The sequence below is a fragment of the Nicotiana sylvestris genome, chromosome 6 (genome assembly GCF_000393655.2).
Source record: "Nicotiana sylvestris chromosome 6, ASM39365v2, whole genome shotgun sequence".
In the NCBI taxonomy this organism is placed as follows: Eukaryota; Viridiplantae; Streptophyta; class Magnoliopsida; order Solanales; family Solanaceae; genus Nicotiana; species Nicotiana sylvestris.
Window position 1 is genome coordinate 133,575,234 of NC_091062.1, and position 22,363 is coordinate 133,597,596.

At 40.6% G+C, this 22,363-nt stretch overlaps 2 non-coding genes and 1 pseudogene across 2 annotated transcripts; 2 read left to right on the forward strand and 1 right to left on the reverse strand.

Moving 5' to 3' along the window:
* Positions 1 to 7,134: 7,134 nt before the first annotated feature.
* LOC104211463 (glycosyltransferase BC10-like) lies at positions 7,135 to 9,933 on the forward strand (annotated as a pseudogene).
* A 10,663-nt stretch (positions 9,934 to 20,596) lies between these two features.
* TRNAG-GCC (transfer RNA glycine (anticodon GCC)) lies at positions 20,597 to 20,667 on the forward strand. The gene has a single exon. It is a non-coding gene; the product is annotated as a tRNA-Gly (tRNA).
* Positions 20,668 to 20,894: 227 nt separating this feature from the next.
* TRNAM-CAU (transfer RNA methionine (anticodon CAU)) lies at positions 20,895 to 20,968 on the reverse strand. The gene has a single exon. It is a non-coding gene; the product is annotated as a tRNA-Met (tRNA).
* Between the last annotated feature and the right edge of the window lie 1,395 nt (positions 20,969 to 22,363).

Genomic DNA, 22,363 nt, shown 5'->3' on the forward strand with positions numbered 1-22,363 from the left:
TGCCTTCGTCAACCATGAAGTGACACTTCTCCCAATTTAGCACAAGGTTGGTCCCTTCGCATCGCTTAAGCACTTGTCTAAGATTGTTAAGACAGTGCTCAAACGAATCACCAACCACCGAGAAATCATCCATGAAGACTTCAAGAAAGTCCTCAACCATGTCGGAGAAGATGGACATCATACACCTTTGGAAACTGGCCGGAGCATTGCACAAGCCAAATGACATCCGGCTAAAAGCAAAAGTGCCATACGGGCAAGTGAATGTAGTTTTCTCTTGATTTTCCAAAGCGATGTTGATTTGATTGTAGCCGGAGTAACCATCAAGGAAACAATAAAATGACCTCCCCGCTAGCCGATCAAGCATTTGATCAATAAAAGGCATAGGGAAGTGGTCCTTGCAAGTAGCACTGTTAAGTTTCCGATAGTCCTTACAAACTCGCCATCCGGTCACAATTCGCGTTAGAATGAGCTCATTCTTCTCATTTTCGATCACGGTCATGCCACCCTTTTTTGGCACACATTGTACTGGGCTCACCCACGAACTATCGCCAATGGGGTAAACTACCCCGGCATCCAACCACTTGATAATCTCCTTCTTTACTACCTCTTGCATTGACGGGTTCAACCGCCTTTGATGTTCCACACTTGGCTTTGTTTTGCTCTCCAATTGGATTTTATGTTCATAAATTCCCGCGGGGATTCCACCAATGTCCGCAATGGTCCATCCAATGGCTTGCCTATGTTCTTTCAAGACTTCCAACAATTGGTTTACCTGCACATCATTTAGTAAAGATGAAACGATTGCGAGTAAAGTATCATTAGAGCCAAGAAATTTATACCTTAAGTGCGGCGGGAGAGGCTTGAGCTCTAGTTGTGGTGGCTCAATGATTGATGGCTTGGAGGAGGTGTGGCCCTATTCTCCAAGTCAAGAGAAAGCTTTGCCGGAGTGTAAGTATAGGATCCAAGACCCTCCGATGCATTTACCGACTCCATGTACCCATCCATGTCCTCACCATCAAAGTTTACCAAGATAGCCGCCAATGCCTCACCAAGGCATTGTTCTTCCATTTTCAATTCGACGGCATCTTCAACCTCATCAACCACATCTATCACTGGAATGCTCTCATACTCATGGGGTAATTTCATACCTTTGCTCGCTTGAAATGTGACTTCTTCATCATTCATCCGGAACTTAATTTCATTTCGCTCCAAATCCATGAGTGCTCTTCCCGTGACTAGGAATGGTCTCCCCAAGATGATTGGGATCTCTTTATCAACATCACAGTCAAGAATTACAAAGTCGGGGGGCAAATGGAATTTTCCAACTTTCACAATCACATCATCAACAATTCCTACCAGTCGCTTAATAGATCGATCGGCCATTTGTAACCTCATGCTTGTTGGCCTCGGCATCCCTAATCCCGCTTGCTTGTAGATGGAAAGTGACATCAAGTTGATGCTAGCCCCATTGTCACAAAGGGCTTTTGCAAAGTCACGCTCCCCGATAGTGTATGGAATAGTAAATGCTCCTGGGTCCTCTTTCTTTTGGACAGGGCTTGTGGCAATAATAGAGCTAACCCGGTGAGTCATGTTTACCACCTCATTCTTTCTGGTCCTCTTTTTGGTGATCAAATCCTTCAAATATTTGGCAAACCCCGGCATTTCTTGAAAAGCCTCCAAGAATGGAATGTTCACCGACAATTGCTTTAGAATATCATAAAATTTCTCAAGCTTGCTATCATCAACCCTTCTAATAAGTCTTTGAGGAAAAGGCGGAGGAGGTCTAGGAATAGGAGGTGGAGCTTTTGATGTCTCCTTATCCTTTTCCTTCACCCCTTCTTGGTTTACTTCTTGCACCTTCTCTTTTTCCGGCACCCTTTCAACTTCAACAACCCCTTGCTCTTCTGCTTCAACTTCTTGTTCGGCTTCTTCCCCAACAACCTCTTGCTCAATGTCACCTTGTAAAACCTTCCCACTTCTAGTAGTTATTGCCGTGACGTGAGAAGTTGAGTCACTTCCACCACTCTTCAGGTTCGCAATGGTATCACTAGGAAGTTTCCCTTTTTACTTTAGGTTTTGCTCTCTTGAAAGGTCTCTCATTTGCATCTCTAACTTTTGGATAGATGCGGTGTGAGAGACAACAACTTCGGTCATGTTTCTCATGGATGCGTCAGACTTTTCTTGGTTTTGCAATACTCTTTCAAGCATGCTTTCTAACTTTGACTCACTTGACGACCCTTGATTTGCATAATGACCTTTTGGGGGAACATACGGGTTGGAGCTCCAGTTTGCAAAGTTGTTGTTGTTGTTCCAATTTCCTTGATGCGAGTTACCTTGATCATTTCTCCATTGTTGGTTGCCTTGCCCTTGCGGGTTTGGCCTCCACTGGCTTTGTTGCCCTTGACCATAGTAGGGTTGCCTTTGATACCCTCCTTTAGGGTTGTTGATATAATTTGCTTCCTCAAAATTTTCATCTAAGATGGGTTGGACATCTTCCACTGTTCACTTTCTTTATCTGATTCTCGGTAAACATCTTTGTCAGCACATTTACATTTGTTGCAAGCCCGGCAATCACTTGATCCCTCTCTTGATTTTCCTTGATTAAGTTGCTCAAGGAAGGAGAGCCATATGAGATTCCTCCGGTAGTATCCTCTGAATGCCATGCTTGGTTGTGCTTTGCCATTTTGTCCAGGATTTGTGTCACTCTTGCAAATGATTTATCCATGAAAGATCCGTCAGTTGCATTCTTGGCGATGGCTTGGTTCATGGGATCCAAACCCATATAAAACTTTTCCAACAACATGGAATCTGGAAAACCATGGTTTGGAGACCTCACCAAGTATAATTTGAAGCGATCCCATGCCTCATGCAACTGCTCTCCCTGTATCTGCTTGAAGAAGAAAATCTTATCCCGCAACTCAGACTTTTTGCTCTGCGGGAGCCACTTGGACAAAAACGCCCAGACAAGTTCGGGCCAAGAATGGATAGGGTTGGGTGGCAGATTCTGGAGCCATTTCCTCGCATCCCCAGCTAGAGAATACTTGAAGCATCTCAACCTCAGGGCATCGTCAGAGACATTGTTTTGTTTGTGCATTGCACACACACCCAAGAAATTCCTAAGGTGTTGTGTTGGATCATCATCTGTAGAGTTTCTGAAAAATCCTTCTGCCTTGAGCATCAGAATTAGACCGTGTTCCACTTTAAATGTTGCAGCTCCAACAGCTGGCGGTACAATGGCGTTAGTAGCCTCAATGTACTCCTCGATGTCTGCGAAAGGATTCTCTCCCATTTCCTCCGCATCATCACCATATTCAGACATGTTTTCCTATCAACACCAAGCAAAGCAAGCAAAGTGTGATGGAATAGAAATAGACGTTAAGTAAAGTACACACTAAATAGTAATTTCAAAATCGTATTCCCCAAACGACGCCAAAATTTGATACGCTCAAATTACACTTTAATGAATAGTGTAAGGCGGTCGGTGTCAAATATAATAACCCAACAAGGTTGGGGTCGAATCCCACAGGGAATAGGTGTGAAAAAGTTACTCTTATAGTGTGTTGCTCGACTAAAGTCGTATCTCTATTCGGTTAACAGTAACAAGAGAATGGTTTTATAGTAATAAGAGTATGAATTGAGTTTGTTTGGAAGTATCAACTAATTGGAATATTTATAGAGTAATTAACTGGATTAAAGAAACCAAGGTTGTGTCCCCTTTAATGGAGTGTAATACTTATCGGTGTTAATATGATATATTTCTAATAGAAGGTTCTTTTGATATGCAAATGATGTCTAAGTGACTACCCAATATTTCCCAATAGTTGATAGTATTTCCTCTTTATAATTTTCCCAAATATAAAAGAGTTGCAATTTAGAACCATCAATATATGCCAAGTAAAACCCACTTATTCCTAAGCGATTCTATTAAACAAGGTTTAAAGCCTTGAGTCATTGATATTTACTTCTACCAAATTCTAACTCACTTTCCCAAGCAAAGCAAGAAGTTAATGGCACTTGTTAATGTTTGCAAACACCAACAATAAATTAAGAATGAGAAGTAAATAAATATCAACCAACCATTATATATATATTCAATGTTAAACACTCATTAGCATAACACCCATTTAGGGTCCACAACCTTAGTATTTAAAGTTAGCTACTCATACTACAATACAAAAACCAAAGAGTATTTAATGTCATAAAAGCTTACAAAGTAGAGAATCTTCACCCAAAAGCTTCCAAAAGTGAGGAATATTAATGTCTTGGAATGTGGTTCAAAGACTAGACAAGATGAGCCCACAAAGACATCATAAAACTATTTATAGTGGACTCAAAATCGGGACAGAAAACGGACAAAAATGCCCTTTCAGGTCTGATATGCGATCGCATTCTTGTTGCAGAGCACGTATGCGGTACGCATCTTGAACATCCTCATCGCAGACTGAAACCCTAGTTTACAGGTCGTCTTCGCATTCCAATTATGCGGATCGCATTGCAGAAATGCGATCGCATTTTGCATCGCATCTTCGTCCTTCAGTGACCTTCATGGTTGGTTTGCGGTTCACTCTGCGGCTCGCATGTTGGTTCTGCGGTCACATAATGGACCGCATTCTTGACTTGAGATTTAACCCAGATCTCTGCTTTTGTCTGCGATTTGACGTGCATTCTGCGGCTCGCATGTCTGATCTGCAATCGCATAGTGTATCGCAGACCAGCATTTTTGCTACATTTTGCTCTTTTCTTGTCTTTTTGCTTCCATTTCCATGTTCTTGGGTTCTCAGTCCTTATGTACTGTAGAAAAAACAAAACTACATAAGTAACGGAGATAATTGCATTAAAACAAGCTAAAATCTAAGCAATTAGTATTGAAATGTGGCATAGTCACTGTAGGTACCATGCAAGCTCCTTCTCGCTCCATAACCAAGAGACGTTGGAGGTAGGGGTCGATTAAAGTATGACAATGTCTAAAGAACTCTTGCCCCAGTATGATGTCGAAGATATCCATAACGGTTACGGTAAAGTTTGTCATACCTTTCCAAGTTCCCAATTTGACACCAACTCCATTAGCTACCCCACGAGAATTCTGTATCTCGGCATTCACGGTCTTGACGCGAGAGTTGGTTGGAGCAAGCTTCAATTCCAGTCTCTTTGCGGTAGCCTCAGTCACGAAATTATGAGTTGCTCCAGTGTCTACCATTGCACGAGCGGGCTTGTTGTTGATGGTGAGATCCACGTACTGATTGCCATTCTCGGTAGGTTGGATAGCTTGCTTCATGACAGCACCACATAATCTGATCATACCCAACTGTGTGGTTCCCGAACTCTCTCCTTGTGGCTGCTTCTTCCGCTCACGTACCATGGCACTGAGGCTCTTGAGGTCAGGACAATTCCTGAAGCCATGTGGCCCTCCGCATATATAGCATCCCTTCTTCTCGACCTGTGCCTTTTTCTCGGCGTAGCCCTGACAACCACTCGACTTTTTGAAGTCTTGAGTCTTGGAGTATTGTTGTTGTATCTCCTTGACTTTGACACGGTTTCCCCCACCTTTGACATTGTTAACCTTTGACTCCTTGCCATTGCCTTTGTCGTGCTTGTCATGCCTGAAATCCATCAATGATTCGGCCTCCACTATGGCTTGGTCTATATCAGTGACTTGTCGGCGTTGCAACTCCTGCTTAGCCCAATTTTGCAACCCGTCCATGAAGTGGAACAACAAGTCATCATTGGTCAGGTTGGGGATTTGAAGCATAAGGGTAGTGAACTCCTTGACATAGTTACGTATGCTCCCTGTTTGCTTTAATTCCCTAAGCTTGCGCCTTGCCTCGTACAAGACATTGTTTGGAAAGAACTGTTGCTTGAACTCCGCTTTGAACTGATCCCATGTGCTAATAGTACCTAGACCTTTATCCACGTCGCCCTTCTTCCTTCTCCACCATAGCATGACAGTCTCTGAGAGGTACAATACCGCAGTATTGATCTTGGCCTCGTCGTCCCTCACTTTGCCGTGCCTGAAGTAGTTCTCCAAGTGCCAAAGGAAGTTTTCTACTTCTTGTGCATCACGAACACCTTTGAACACCAGGGGTTTGGGAGCCTCGATCTTGGCCTCCCTCGTCACCATAACATTGCTAGCTACCTCGGTCACGCCAGCATTGACATGCTCCTCGAGTGACTCTATCTTTGCCTTCATAGCATCGATAGTATTCAAAGCCTCCATGAGTCTGCACTCTAAGGTAGTGATGGTTTGCCTTAGTTCCATCTCAGTCTGTGTACGTCCCTCCAAGTTATTTCGGATACCCTCAATCTCTTCAAGAGTGTGCCCCTCAAGAACGTTAAAAGTGCCTTCCACCTTCCCTAAGTGTTGGCCAAAGATCTCCACGGCGTCCATCCCCGCGTTCATCTTCATCACCCATTCTTTACCGAGCGAGACGTCCTCTGGAAGGACCTCCACTTCATCCTCGCTCGCCTCAATGGCAGATGGTTCTTGGGATGTAAGCCCTTCGTTTGACACAACCTCAGATGGCACCTCCTAGCTCTTGTTGGTGACATTCCTCTTTCTGTTACGGCCGCTCTTGCCAGCAGCATCCTGGATGATATTGGCTTGGGTGTTGGCAGCGTTAATTTCTCCGTTGTTCGCCATTCCCTTAGTTGAAACCTTCACTCTGATACCACGTTGTCACGTCCTTAGTTGTTTAACTAAGTACACGTGCGTCAGTTGACAACTCGCTCACGATCTTGCACAACTTGCTCACGTTCTTGCTATGCCAAGTCAGCCTTACTACCTTTAAGATCGCTAAGAGAATGGAAAAAAGAACACAAGAGAATTGTTCAAGGAAGCTTTGAATTAGAGAGAACTTGAATTGTTTGCTTGATGAATTACAAATGAATGACCCCCTTTATATACTAGTCTCCTAGGGCTAGTGTGTAAATATTAATTACTACACAAGTCCTTGATATTTACAAGATAAGAGTTTTTTCTAGAATTTTCTACAAGCCTAGAAGATTCCAAGGACTTTCCTAACAAATCCATAAGAATCTAGGTTCTTCCTAAGGAAATGTCCATACCTCTCTAGAATCTTCTCACAAATGCTAGTCTTCTTCTTATGTAAGCTTCCACATGACATTAATATATGCCAAATGGCGCCTATGTGGCATGATGACATGACGGTCATCACATCTATGCCAATTATCTTTCTCTTAGCCCCACATATCCTCCCTCCCCACCAACTGCCCATTTCTCCCTCCGACGAACTCGACGATCTTTCCCTTTTTCATAAAGCCATCGCCGCCGATTCCACTTTCCTAAAAAAGCCCTCTCATAAACGCCCTTCCAACAAATTCCGTCTAGGTTCCGCCTCCATCCGCCGCCCCAAAATCGCCTTTATGTTCCTAACAAATTCCGATTTACACTTCGAATCCTTATGGCACAAATTCTTCAATGCTTCCGATCCGCATCTGTATAATATTTACATTCACGCTGACCCTGCAGTGAAAATCACACCTCCAACGGGTGTTTTTAGTGACAGATTTATACATTCGAAGAGAACTCAACGCTCATCGCCGACGCTCATTTCCGCCACGCCCGCCTTCTTTCTCACGCGCTGCTCTATGACCCAGATAATGCTTATTTTGCTCGTCTCTCAGCATTGTATCCCTTTACACTCTTTTAATTACTTTTACAATTTTCTATTAGATACCCGAAAATTATCCCAAAAAATGGAGTTCCCACGTTATATAGAGATTCTTAATGAATCTACTTCGCTATTGGATAGATATAATGCTAGAGGGGAAAATGTGATGGAGCCAGAAGTGAGTTTTGATGAATTCCGGGTCGGGTCACAGTTTTTTGTGATTACAAGAAAGCATTCTTTAATGGCGATTAAGGATGTTAAATTATGGAGGAAATTCAAGAAGACTTGTGTAAAAATTGAATCTTGTTATCCGGAGGAGCATTATTTTCCTACTTTGTTATCAATGGAGGATCCAAATGGGTGTACGAAGTATACATTGACTCGGGTGAATTGGACCGACTCGGTTGATGGGCATCCACATACTTATCATCCAGTTGAAGTTTCGCCCGAGCTGATTTATAAGCTCAGGGAGTCGAATTTGACGCATTCCTATATGTTTGCCAGGAAGTTCTCGCCTGATTGCTTGAAACCCTTGATTGAAATGTCGGATTCTGTATTTTTAAGGACTGAATTTGTGTTCTTCATGGTAAGTTTCTTTGTTCTTTTTTGGGATTTTTTAATTGAGTTTTGCTGAGTTCATTCGGTAGATTTGGTGATTTGAGATGGAGGCTTTTTAGTGTTTTAGAAAGTACTAGTAACTAGTAATATTACTAGAGTTAGCTTAACATACTCGAAGTTTTGACAATCTGGGTGGTGAATTCTCTTCAAGGTGGTTTTTCTTTTTCTTTTATGGTGATGGGACATTCTTAGAATGTAACTAGGTTAGATGTTTTGAATAACTGAGCATATATAGGTGAATTGGAGCCGTTGGGATGTGAAGAAGGTAGTTGTGTTTTCACAAATTTTATGTACACTTCTTCTAAAACTAGTTTAACAGTCCTAAATGTTGTCTAGAAAATACTACAGTACTTAGTAACTTTCAACTTCAATTGTAACCATTTCAGTCAATCCAACTCTTCTAGATATTAGTAGAAGTAAAAGTCTTGAAAAGGTACTCTTTGTTTGTTTGTGGCATACTCACCTTTACCTTCTAAGTCTTGAATTTACAACCAAAAGAAAGAGTACCCAGTTGAATGGTTATATTAAATTTTGACCATTTAAGACACAAGTTGAGGTCTTCTTTTGTCTCTTTTGGACGGCGGAAAATCTCCCAAGGGACAAAGGAAGAACAAGAAGGAAATTTTTATCTCATGTAAAGAAGATTAGTTAAATTCACCTTACTTGATCAAAAAAAAGAAGATAGTTGTTAAATGATGGCATCTGTAGTTTATATGTGGACATGGATTGGAAAAATCAGACCAGATGTCTCAATCATCATTATTAAAGAAATTCTGGTCAATTTTCTTATAAGAGGGGTTGTGTTTTGGTATAAAAGCTAAAACCTACGTGTTTATGAAGCCAAGTATATGATAAATTCTTCGGTAATATAGTTATTGGTGAGTTTGGATCTGATGTTATATGAACTGAACCATGTTCTGGTTTGTTTATTTTTGTTTACAGCTGATGATGAGAGGAGAAATCTAATGCAAATTGTGATGTGAAGATAAAGGATGCATCTTGGAGTACCACATGGGAACGAGGTCTTGAAGGGTTTGTCAAAAAGAATGCCCTCAGCCTCAAGTAACCCAGAAGGACTCCAACTCAAAGCTTTGAAAGAGCTTTCAAAGAAAGCAAGTAACAGTCAAAATGTACTGTTGAGGTGTAATTTGGTAAAGTTCTTTTTTCTGTTAGGTATATGGTTTCCCACTGCCCGACTAAAATTGGATTCGCGCCCGTTAGATTTACTGAGATGGATAAAGCGAGCTCCCTATCAAGAGATCTTTTATTCCCTGGTAAAATTTCCAGTTGTAGCTCGTGGGATTTGAGGGAGGGGATACCTATCTGCTCTCCCCTGTGTGTGGTGTGTTCCTCTTGTACATAGATGCAAATAATATTTGGATGAATTATGTGAGGATGATAGGAGGGTTGTTTGTGAATGTTGTATTATGGATTTAGCCATAAGCAAATCAAGAAAGGGCTAAATCTAAGTTGCTTTCCACTTCTTGTGAGAATGAGCATTGGGTCATAATTCCAGTTTCCCCCTATTTTCGCCACTTTTTCCTCCTCTCTCTCAGCATTTTATTTACTTTTCTTGTAGGTTATTCCAATATAGGAAAGATTTCTTTTTCTAGTTCGTAATTTATGGCTATACTTCCACTATTGTGATAGTAACACATACTAGCAGCAAATAACACCATGTACTGTCACTTTACAAATATCAAATAGGGTAATCACTGAAGTAGATCCATCCCATTTGTAATCTCTCTTATATTTTAGAGGCCCCAGTCTAAATCCCTAAAATCAAGAAACTTAACAAGTTTGCTTGATTATGATGCTAATTTGCAACAGCAGAGCTTCCCCAGTATCCTTTTTTTTTCCCTCGACAATGAAGTTTCCAATTTTCAAGTTTAACTTCAAACATATTTTTTCTTCTAATTTCAATGAAATTATGTCTAAACACCAATTAAAATTAGACGACATTTTGGGTTGCTTTTGTTGCAGTTCTACTGGGGTCAGTGCAAATCAGGGTAAAATGGCTTTACCTAAGTTCCATAGGATTTAGTTGCTCTAGGCGTATGATGCCATCCTTGTACATTGACTTTATGAGCGATAGAACAGTCACCCAGTTTCGGTGAATGTGTGTTTTTTGTTAATGATTTTTGTTGAATGTCTGATATGCAGAATATTTTCCTGTTGATGTAAAGTTACTAGTGAGACTTACTGCAATTGTTAATCCACACCATCTCCAAAGCATTCCTTTCTGTTGGCAATATTATGAGAGCAACAAGAATGATGAGGTGGATACACAGTTATAGGTCTTGACTTTTAATAAATCTAATATAGTTCCTAGCTACATGGTACACATATGTAGAGCAAGTTTAAGAGTATCAAAATTTGTGACTTCCATTTTCTTTTGACATAGAAATTAGCAGCAGGTTATAGGAGTTATTTTATGAGCAAAAGGTGGAGGCAGTGTTGGTGGCATAAAAAAGCACTGAATGAGTCTAATGACCAATGAATCTAGAATGGTGTGCTTTACACCAACAGCAAAATTCATTGAAATGCACCAGCAAATTACATTGTAACACCAGAAAAAATAGATTGAAATGCACCAGCAGCATACATTTTAAACGCACCAGGAAAATACATATAAACTAGTATTTACAAAGTAAATGTCAGAACAGTTGGTTCAATAGATCCCTTAAATACATTTTACTAGGTAAAGTGAATCCAAAATGATCTCTAGTTGCAAGATCTTCTCTTCAAAGCAGTCAATGAAACCAGCAGCTTTCTCCATCAGCCAAAATCAGCAGCAGATTAAACATCTATGGGGCAAAATGCTAAAGTTAGCAGCCCTTTCTGAAAATTCTGTTAGATTTAGGATTTCGCACCAAATGTGTCACCTTTTCACATACTATATCTGTAGGGAGTATATCAAGGACCAAAATAAAGCAGCCCCCAAACATTAAGGACTATTTTGATCATTTTCTCCTTTTCTAAAGGAAGATGCACTCTGAAATGAACATTTTCTACCTTCTTAGTTTTCCGTTTACTGGATATCTGGAATGTGCTTTTCAGCTTTTTGGTTCATGAGGATCCTAATCTTGCTTAGAATAGGGAAAGACAGATGAGTACTAGTTAATCAAAGTAAAAATTAAAGGACAATATCCCGCTGTTAATTTTTGTTTTTGCATCTGAAGACTATGCCGATTCAAGGAAAGAAAACAATTTCTGCAGTTGCTCTTGTCTATTGGAGGAGAGTTTCCTTTGTCCTATTGAGAGGATTGCAAAATCTCATCCGGATGCTGAACGGACAAGAACCATTAAAAAACTGCTGAGACCTGCAAGTTAAAGAACAATAAAACCAGTGCTTGACAACAACAGCCAACGTCTAACAATGGTGATAATTAAAAAGAAGCTGCAGCTTACCTGGTGCAGTTCTGTGAGTGCAAGATTATATCTGGCAACCCTCGTTGTTGCTTTCTTGTTTACTCTTTTCTTCTACATTTTTCTGATAAATTACTTTTCTGTGGCCTATCTCTTTTCCTGCCACGTGCAAGCGAATGGTTTGGTACATAAACAATTTCCTTTTTGCTCCATTTCTCAAGTGGTCTACCCAATCTTCTTCTCCCCAAATCCTGTTCCTGCTGCCTCTTCAACTGTTGCTTTTCCACTTGGTCATTTCGGTTCTTGACAATTCTGTTTTACGCGGCCTTCCCCTTTTCCTGCCACGTCTATGTGCATGCTTTGGAACATGAACCTTCCCCTTTTTCATTGACTTGTTATTGCTCAATTAGTTCCATAAACCTTTCATCTTCCTGCCTGTGAGCCTGAATATTGACCATTAACTCGGTTTTCGCTGCTGGACGATGCTGATTATCTTTGCTCTCTGTTCGCTCTAATGGATTTTCTACTTCCATTGCCTCCGGTTCTTCTCTGATACTTAACCTCCCTTCTGCCGCCAAATCACGTACCTCAATCTGAACTTCTTTCGATGAGTCTTTCCAGCATGGCCTATTCCTTCCCTTCCTTAGCGCTTGTTTACGCTCCCTTCTGCGTGGCCTAAGCCTTTTCTTCATTGATTCCTTCTTCCTCTTCCTCTTCCTTCCCTTTTTCTTTGGCCTAGGACTAGTGTCAGAACTTGAGATAGAGCCAGAGCCAGTGGCGGATTCAGGGGGTGGAAAGGGTTCGCTCGAACCCCCTTCGCCGAAAAATTACACTGTATATATAAGGCGAATCTATTTTTTTACTTCTATATATTAAGTTTTGAACCCCCTTAACACAACCCAAAAATGTAGTTTAGTGGTCAAGAGGGTTCAAAATCTTCATAAAGTCATAGGTTGAATTCCCACTAGCTACAATTTTTTTTTTTGAACCCCCTTCCTGAAGATCCTGCCTCCGCCACTGGCCAGAGCTGCAGCTAGAACTAAGGCTAAAAGTGGAGAAAGAATCAGAACTAGTGCAAGCACTGGGGCTAGAATAGGGAATAATAATATCAGCAACTGCATCATGAAGCCTGTAGCGACCACAAGGAGTTGCTACAGTTTCACCCTTTTCACAGAAGTTTCTCAGATGGTGCCTGAGTATAGTAACATGAGCCCATGGCAAGTCACCCCACTCTCTCAAAATATACTCTGATATTGTCTTTTCATAAGAACCGCCTTCTTCATTCAACTACTTGATTGCTCTTTGAATCATCTGTAAAAGAAATCGAGAACCTTAATAGCTGTTAAGCCTGTTATAAAAACTCTTCAAGACGCACTTGCAAGGAACAATACCTTGTCTTACAGTTCCATCGTATAAGTACAAATTATCAGAAAAAATGATCAGATATATTCATATTTATATACTCATAACTGTTTGACTCAAAAAATGTTAAAACCTTTTTGAACAAAGCAATCAAAGATGAAGGGGTAAATCGTAACTGAAGATAATTATCTCTAGACTAATAGTAGATAAGGAGAAGAGAGTTGCAAAGTTTCTTTGTATTCAAGATTCGTTCACTTTTCGAATGTCCATTTTCCTTCCCCCCACAAGATCTTTTTTCCCCTTATATACTAGAGAGAAAACATTTAGAATTATAAGAAATAAAAAGACAAGGAATATCCGACAGAATATTCTCAATGTCTCCTAATGGGCTTACATTTCTACAAGGGTCGTACAGTTTCTACTTTTGCCTTAAGGTCGTCTTCCTCGGGACGCCGATTCAAAGATACTCGGTCGTTGGTCGTACTCATCATAGGTTGAGGTCGGTCAAATTTGGACCCATATAGTTAGTCCCTCTACTTGTCGGGGTCGCGGCCGAATGTGTCCTCGATGAGCGGACCTCGTGCATTCTTTTAGAGAAATTTGACCTGTGGGAACGACATGACGTGGCCAACGACGATTGTTCATCGTAATCAGCAAGATATCGTGCGGTATACTTCTTCGGGAAATGCGTCATCATTGCGCAGATTTTCAAGGTAGGGACTAACGGCTTGGTGCTTCGATTCTTGTGTGGCTTTGAAGCATGTCGCCTCGATTCTAGCGCCTCTCAATCCTATAAATAGGTGAAGGGTTTGATTTTTTGAAAAACTTTGGCCATTCCTCTTCTTGAAGACCTCTTTCGCTATTCCTTATTTGCTTTCATATCTTTCTGCTCTTCTTTCGATCTTCACCCGAAGCTTTTTCTTCTTTCCTCCTTTTATGTTGATACTCCTCCATACGATATTACGCCGAAGTCTCGTCGTTCTCGCGAGGAGGTTCCTGAAGCCACCCCATCATCAATGATGCCTCCTTCTGATAGTGGAGACGTGGTGGTAGAAGAGAATGACAACCCTCCTATGGTGGAGGAGCTGCTACCGAGGCACCCCTTATCCCGGAGTGACTTCCCCAAAGATCCACCTCCCGCTTCGAACCCCATATTTTCTGAGACGGAGCAGGTCCATATTGATGCCCTTCATATAAAGTATGGCATTCCTGCTCATATAGAAATGGTTCTAGCGGGGAGAGATTACGTGGACGTCCACAAATCTGGGTACTTTGCTTTCTACGAGTACCCTTTTATTATCGGTTACACCCTTCCTCTCTTCCCCTTAGCAGAAGAATTCTGTAGATTTTACCAAGTTTGCCCCGCATAACTTTCGCCATACACGCTCAAGGTGCTTTTACTATTGACTAAGTATGCAGAGTTGGCGGAATGTAGCGTTTCCGTCCATCACCTTTTGCACCTGTTCACGCCTGGCTTCCTCAGGGGTACCATGGTGCATTTGAGGTTTCGTGGTACGAAATGGCTGGTGGTCGGGACGGATGACCGGGCGAGCCACAAGTTTTGGCACAAGTATTTCTTTGTCAAGACCGAACACGTCGTTTCTGATTCCGCCAGATTTCCGGAGCGATGGAACGGAACTCGTAAGTGTCGTCGCTAGTTATGTTCCCCTCTCTTTTGTAATTATTGTAACTTTTACTTACTCACCATTTTGCAGCTATGTGTCGTCCACCTCGCCCCATTGCAGGTATCAAGGATTGGGTAGCCCGCCTGTTGCCTCATGCAGTAGAAACTCGGACTTGGCCCACCTTCGTGCAGCGTTATGGCCCTAAAGTTTCCTCAGGTAAGTGATTTACTTACCACTTCGTTGGCCATGCGACCTTGCTTAATAGTACGACCCTTTGTGATGACAGGTCGGGGAGCTTCTAGGCGGAGGGTGCCAGTTCCCGCCTTTAGACAAGCCGTTGCTACTGCAGACATGCGGTTTATCTTTAGCGAGTCTGTTCGGGAGGGTCATCCTCAATCTATTCAATTGGGAGATTCATCTCGAGTTGTGACCACAAGGGAGGAGGCTTCTTCGGTAGCGGCCTCACATCCTTTGGATGAATCTTCTAACTGGGACGAGCCGTTGGAGAGAAAAAGGAGGAGGCTGGAGCTGGGGAAGGGCATGGCTACGGACGCCGATGGCAGCAGGGCATCCTGGACGGCCCCGGTGCCCGTATTCATGGCCGACACCATTTTGTCGGGGAGATCTCCCCAAGTGGAGGGAGTTGGCTCGGGAGCCGGTTCAGTGCACTCCGTTGAGGGTGGTGCGTCGTCTAATATTGGAGGGCCTCGTGTCGAGGATGGCGGCTCGGGTTCGGATATCGACCTAGAGGATGTTAATGAATTTGTGGGTCACCATACCCATGTGGAGGTTAGGATGGACGGATGCGACTGTCATGTGGTAGTCTCGGGGAATTACAACTTGCTGCTGAACAGCGAGCAGGTGGCGTCGTCCTTCGCTCCTTTGTGTGTTGTTCCTGAAAGCGAGATGCTTGGAGCAATGAGCGACGTGGAGTTATCTCAGAAGGTCGCTGGTATGGCCCTGCAGGTAGGTACCTCTCCTCTTTTTGTCTTTGGATTGGTAAGATGATCGTCGTTCTGTATTTTGTTTCTAACTTCTGTCCTTCTCTTTTGTCAGACCCTCGTCCTGGAGGTGGAGAGAGAGCGTCGTGAGAGAAAAAGGACGAGCCTTTATGAGAAGATGTCGTCTAAGTATCAGCAGTATCGTTCTAAGCATCGGGCGATGTCCGACATTTATCATCAAGATCCTGAGTTCTAGGTGTTCCCTGAGGGGCTCAAGTAGCAGGAGGACCAATTGGAGCGCAAGATAGAGGAGTTGATGGAGAGGGACGAGGAGCTTGTGAAGGCTGTCACCCGTCATAGTGAACTGGAGGCCTCCCTTAAGGCGAAGGAGGACGAGCTTGAATTGAGCAGGGGGTGACGGCTAAGAATGCCGACTTGCTGCTGAAGGTGGCCGACTTGACCGCCGAGTTGAGTGCTAAGGTAGCGGAGATTGAGGGGCTTAAGGGCGAGTTGAATGTCAGTGCCAATAAGCTGGCGACAGCTATTTCCGAATCGGTATCTTTGGAGGATGCCCTCCGTATTTCCAGGTCAAAACTGACTGGAGAGAGGGAAGCCTCTGGTTGTCAAGTTGCAGGGCTCGAAGGGCGTGTCAAGGAGCTAGAGGCGGAGTTAGCCGCATTGAAGGGACAAACGGCCTCACTGAGGGCGAAGGAGGCAAGTCAACGTTCTCAGCCTTCTACGTCTTGTGCCTCAGCTGATCCGGGCGTGCCCCGCCATTTGTACGAGTTGTGGATCCATGCGGAGGCTCGGCTTGATGTGTATAAGGCTTTTCACGCCGAGGGCAGGGCTACTGAAAGTAACTAAAAGGATTATTGAAATCAGTTCAAATGGAAGAAAAAAATCTGTTGATAAATGAATTCCAATTTGTTGACTATTACTCATAAAATCTTGCTCTATAATCTGGTTTGATCTTGTAGTCCAAATAATCCCGTACCATGACATATCTAAAATAGTAGTAATTAGTGAAATAAAAAGACTTATACAAACCATCGAAGTAATTCCATCTCCTATGGTCCAAAGATGAAAATCTTTGTAATATTCTGAACCATTCATGAATATCACAGCAAAAATGATTAAAACATTTATAGCTCCTACGTAAATAAGAAGCTGCGCAGCAGCTACAAAATAAGAGTTAGATAGAATATAGAATAAAGATGTACAAACAAGAACCAATCCCAAGAAAAAGGCAGAACAAATTGGATTGGGAAGTAAGACCACTCCTAGACCCCCAATATAAGACCCGACCCTAGAAAGACTAAAAGCAAATTATGTATTGGTTCAGATAAATCCATTTTTTATAAAAAAATCAAAAACGAAGAATTTCATGACTTTATTGACCTGACCAGGAAAAAAGAAGTTTTTCAATTTTTTATGATACTTCTTAATTGTTAATTGAATGAAATTGTAATGGGTATGAATTGACGTAGATGCTTTTATTTTATTGGACCACTATCAATTCTTTATTCGTCGAACGAGTAGTTTAAACCTATCGATTTTGGATATCATTTATCTACTTTGAAACCATTACTATTATTATAACTATAATATAGAAATCCGTTTTGTTTTCAATCTAAATTAAGCTAGGAGTCTCATTAACCAACCACTAGTTTGAATTGAACAAGCAAAAATATCATTCTTTTAGATCCGAACTAAGCCTTCGTAATTCGGAATTTTTTTCGAATTTAGGGTTTATTCATTTTTTATTTGAGGTAAATTCGAAATTGTTCGAATTGTGTAATCATCAATTACTGACATTGGTAAGCGACCCAAAGCGATTTGATTATAATTCAATTCGTGACGATCATAAGTAGAAAGTTCATATTCTTCGGTCATTGATAAACAATTTGTTGGACAATACTCAACGCAATTACCACAAAATATACAGATTCCAAAATCAATACTGTAATTAAGCAATCGTTTCTTTCGAATATCAGTTTCCAACTTCCAATCAACAACGGGTAAATCTATAGGACATACACGCACACATACTTCACAAGCAATGCATTTATCAAATTCAAAGTGGATTCGGCCTCGGAAACGTTCCGATGTGATCAATTTTTCGTAGGGGTATTGAATAGTTACAGGTAAACGATTTGCGTGGGACAGGGTAATCATGAAACCTTGGCCGATGTATCTGGCGGCTCGTATTGTTTGTTGACCATAATTTATGAATTCAGTTATCATAGGGAGCATATTTAGAATATCTATAAAAAAGATTTTATGCTTGTTTCTTTCTCTTGTTTGAGACAAGTCGTGAATCTAGAATATTGTAGTCTTTTACAGTGAAAGAAGTTGGGACGAGGTTGTCAATAATAGATTACCTAGAGAAATAGGTAAAAGAAATTTCCACCCAAGATTTAATAGTTGGTCCATTCTCAGCCTCGGTAAAGTCCATCTTGTTGCAATAGGAATGAACAAAAACAAATAAGTTTTGGCTAATGTGATAAAGATACCAATTAGTGTTCCAAAGACTTTACCCCTTTTATTTATGCCAAATAGCTCAGGAACAAATATGTACGGAATAGAAAGATTCCAACCTCCCAAATAAAGAACTGTTACAAATAATGAAGAAACTAGTAGATTCAGATATGAAGCAATGTAAAATAAACCAAATTTGATACCTGAATATTCGGTTTGATACCCTGCTACTAATTCTTCTTCTGCTTCTGGTAAATCAAAAGGTAATCTTTCACACTCGGCTAGAGAAGAAATTAGAAAAACGATAAACCCGATGGGTTGACGCCACAAATTCCACCCCCAAAAGCCATATTTTGACTGCGCTTCCACTATATCAACTGTACTTAAACTGTTAGATAATCATAGTCGATGATAACATCACTGTGCCCATCGCTATTACAGAACCGTACGTGAGATTTTCATCTCATACGGCTCCTCAGAGGTCACAAATAAATCTAAGGACCCTTTCCTATTCTTTATCTTGATATGTTTGTCAGATAGAGTAAAAATCTATCCTAAGGTCCCAAATTAGACCAATGGAATTCTGTCTGCTATATTTAAAACTAATAAATACGGGCTTCTGAATTGATCTCATCTTTTAAGAATTTTCATTTTTCTTTGTTGATTAATAACCTTATCATTAAATAAAATGCGCTTTATAGCAATATCACATATACATTTCAACCTCGAATTCTCAATTACGAAAAAAATTAGAGAGTCCATTAGTTCATGAATCATGACAAAAAATTTCTCTCTCGAACTAGAAATCAAAATGGAATTATAGGAAAGAAAGAATAAAAACAAAAAAAGAAAAAAGTAAGAAAAAAAAAGACATCCCCCCTTTTTGCTTTTGCAATTAGATTCTTTTCTTTCTATTTCTATTTTATTTCATTCCTATTCTCCTTTCTCAGAAAAAGGGCCTTTAACCAAAGTAAAAGATTACTTCGTTCTTGATAGTTATTTACTTACTCAGTGGATAGGAACATACTCTGGATCAGAATCATGGGGAGTACTTCTTGATCATTTCTACGAACGTAAAGCCCCAATTCGAATTCCTTTTATGTACAGAAATATCCTCTTGGATAACTTACATAATCTCAATTACTAATCCTTTGTGTATCTTGGTCTTCCTAACCATCCACTCATTTTTGCTTTCAACCTCCCGTTGTGGAAATCCATCTATGGTAATAGACAGTAAAAACTCCATACAGTTGATCTTTTGAACCCGCTTCAAGCTATCATGACAATTCACCAATCTTGGGGTAAACAATCTCTATTGCTTATGTTTACTTTTTTCACCATTTGATTCTTGTACATAGGAAATGAGACTCAACCTTTTTACTGCAAATTTAGAAGCCGTTTTCTTTCACTCATATAACTATCTGGTTTAGTTCATCAACCCAAATGCTGAATAAAAATGAAAATATATATATTCAATCAAATCTTTTTACCTTTGTTTCTAGAAAGAAAAGAATTTGGAGAAATTTTAGGTCTCACCGAATCACACGTAGAGATATTGATAACACACATAGAGCTAATGGTATTTCATAACTAATTGATTGAGCAGCTGCCCGTAGACCACCTAAAAAAGAATATTTATTATTTGATCCATATCCCGACATAAGAAGTCCAACGGGAGCAATACTTGAAATGGCAATCCAGAAAAAAACACCAATACTAAGATCGGCTAGAACAAGGTGATCACCAAAAGGAATTACTGAATAACTTAGAAAGATGGATATTACTGCTATGGATGGTCCGATACTGAATAAACGAGTATCTCCTGTAGATGGAATAAGGTTCTCTTTCAAAAGTAGTTTTGTCCCATCTGCTAGAGCTTGAAGAATTCCTAAAGGGCCAGCATATTCAGGTCCGATACGTTGTTGTATTCCTGCAGATATTTCTCTTTCTAACCAAACAATTACTAGTACACCTATTGTGATTCCTAATACAAGAGTCAAAATAGGGAAAAGCATCCATATGATCCCATAGACTTCTTTTAAGGATTCCAATTTGGAAAAAGAATTGATAGTTTCTATTTCTGTTGTATCAATTATCATTTCAACGATCAACTTCTCCCATAATGATATCTATGCTACCTAGTATTGTCATAATATCAGCCAATTTCATTCTTTTAACTAACTGAGGAAGAATTTGCAAATTGATAAAACCTGGTGGGCGAATTTTCCATCTCCAAGGAAAAACGCTCTGATCTCCTATGAGAAAAATTCCCAATTCTCCTTTTGGGGCTTCAACTCTCACATAAAGTTCTTGTTTCGACAATTCAAAAGTTGGAGAAGGTTTTTTACTAATAAACCGATATTCAAAATCATTCCATTCAGGATCTTTTAATCTGCAAATCAAATAAAGAAAACAAAAAAATTAGAGGGGGGTCAAACTTCTTGAATAAAAAGAATACAATTAAAAAAATAATTGGAATCGTTCCGAAGAGAATATGTGTCCCGGCACTGCACAAAAAAGATCCGGTTATATATCATATATGTGGGTACATATTGTGTATCAAGAACAAAAAAATGCGGATATGGTCGAATGGTAAAATTTCTCTTTGCCAAGGAGAAGATGCGGGTTCGATTCCCGCTATCCGCCCAAGATCCAAGATAAAGTAATTTTATTACTATTTATTTATTATTTAATTTCATAAATAGCATTAAATATATCCTTAAATTAAGGATTTGGTATAGTTGGCCGTGATAGTGTAGTGATTCTATCCCTCCCCTACGTTTTCTTTTTCCTTCCACCCCCAAAAAGCGAAAGGCGGGAATTAATTACTAGTTAACAGAGTCAACCCTAAAATAGTTTGGCAAAACAAGATGTTGCGGAGACAGGATTTGAACCCGTGACCTCAAGGTTATGAGCCTTGCGAGCTACCAAACTGCTCTACCCCGCGCCGAAGATAAGAACTGAAAACTAATAGATAAACAAGGATTAAATGCGCCCCTCCACCCTATCTGTACAAATAGAATAGCCCATTTATACAGAATGGTAAAGGGGCTTCTATGATCATCGACCATAGAAATAGAAATGAAGCGTTAATCCTTACCAACTTGATCTTGTTGCTCCTGGCAACAAACATGCATGAACCATTTCACGAAGTATGTGTCCGGATAGTCCAAAGTCTCGATAGTTAGCTCTCGGCCTTCCGGTCAAAAAACAACGTCGATGAAGGCGTGTAGGTGCACTATTCCGTGGTGGGGATTGTAACTTTCCATAAATTTCCCATTTGTCACTCAACGACGGAACCTTGCTTATTTCTTTCTTTGAGGATCGACGAATCGAATGATATTTCTGTTCCAATTTTTGCCTCTTCTTCTCCCTCTGAATCAAACTTTTCCTTGCCATAATGGTTGAATTCCTATTAGTATCCATGATACAAGTCGAATCCTAGATGTAGAAATAGAAGAAGGTGGACCCCCTCTCCGTCGAAAGAAATGAGATTATCGCAGATACACACATTAAAAATATTAACCAAATTTGCCCGACGTAGAGGCAATCAAGAAAGCCGCATAAGTGAATATATAACCTACAGAAAAGTGAGCTAATCCAACCAATCTTGCTTGTACAATGGAAAGGGCCACTGGTTTATCTCTCCAGCGAATCAAATTGGCCAAAGGTGTGCGTTCATGAGCCCATGCTAAAGTTTCAATCAATTCCTGCCAATATCCACGCCAAGAAATTAAGAACATAAATCCAGTAGCCCAAACAAGATGTCCAAATAAGAACATCCATGCCCAAACCGATAAACTATTCATACCAAAAGGATTATATCCGTTGATAAGTTGTGAAGAGTTTAACCATAAATAATCCCTTAACCAGCCCATCAAATAAGTGGAAGATTCATTAAACTGTGAAACGTTACCCTGCCATAATGTGATGTGCTTCCAATGCCAATAAAAAGTAACCCATCCAATAGTATTTAACATCCAAAAAACTGCCAAATAAAACGCGTCCCATGCCGAAATATCACAAGTACCGCCTCGTCCTGGGCCATCGCACGGAAAACTATAACCGAAATCCTTTTTATCTGGCATTAACTTGGAACCACGTGCATCTAAAGCACCTTTTACTAAGATCAATGTAGTTGTATGTAAACCAAGAGCAATAGCATGATGAACCAAAAAGTCTCCAGGACCTATTGTTAAAAATAATGAATTACTATTTTCATTAACAGCATTTAACCAACCCGGCAACCAGATGCATATCCTCACATCACTCAAGCCACCGCGTGGCATATAAAGTATCTCAGGCCCTCGGCCTCATATCACTCGGCCTCACATCACTCAAG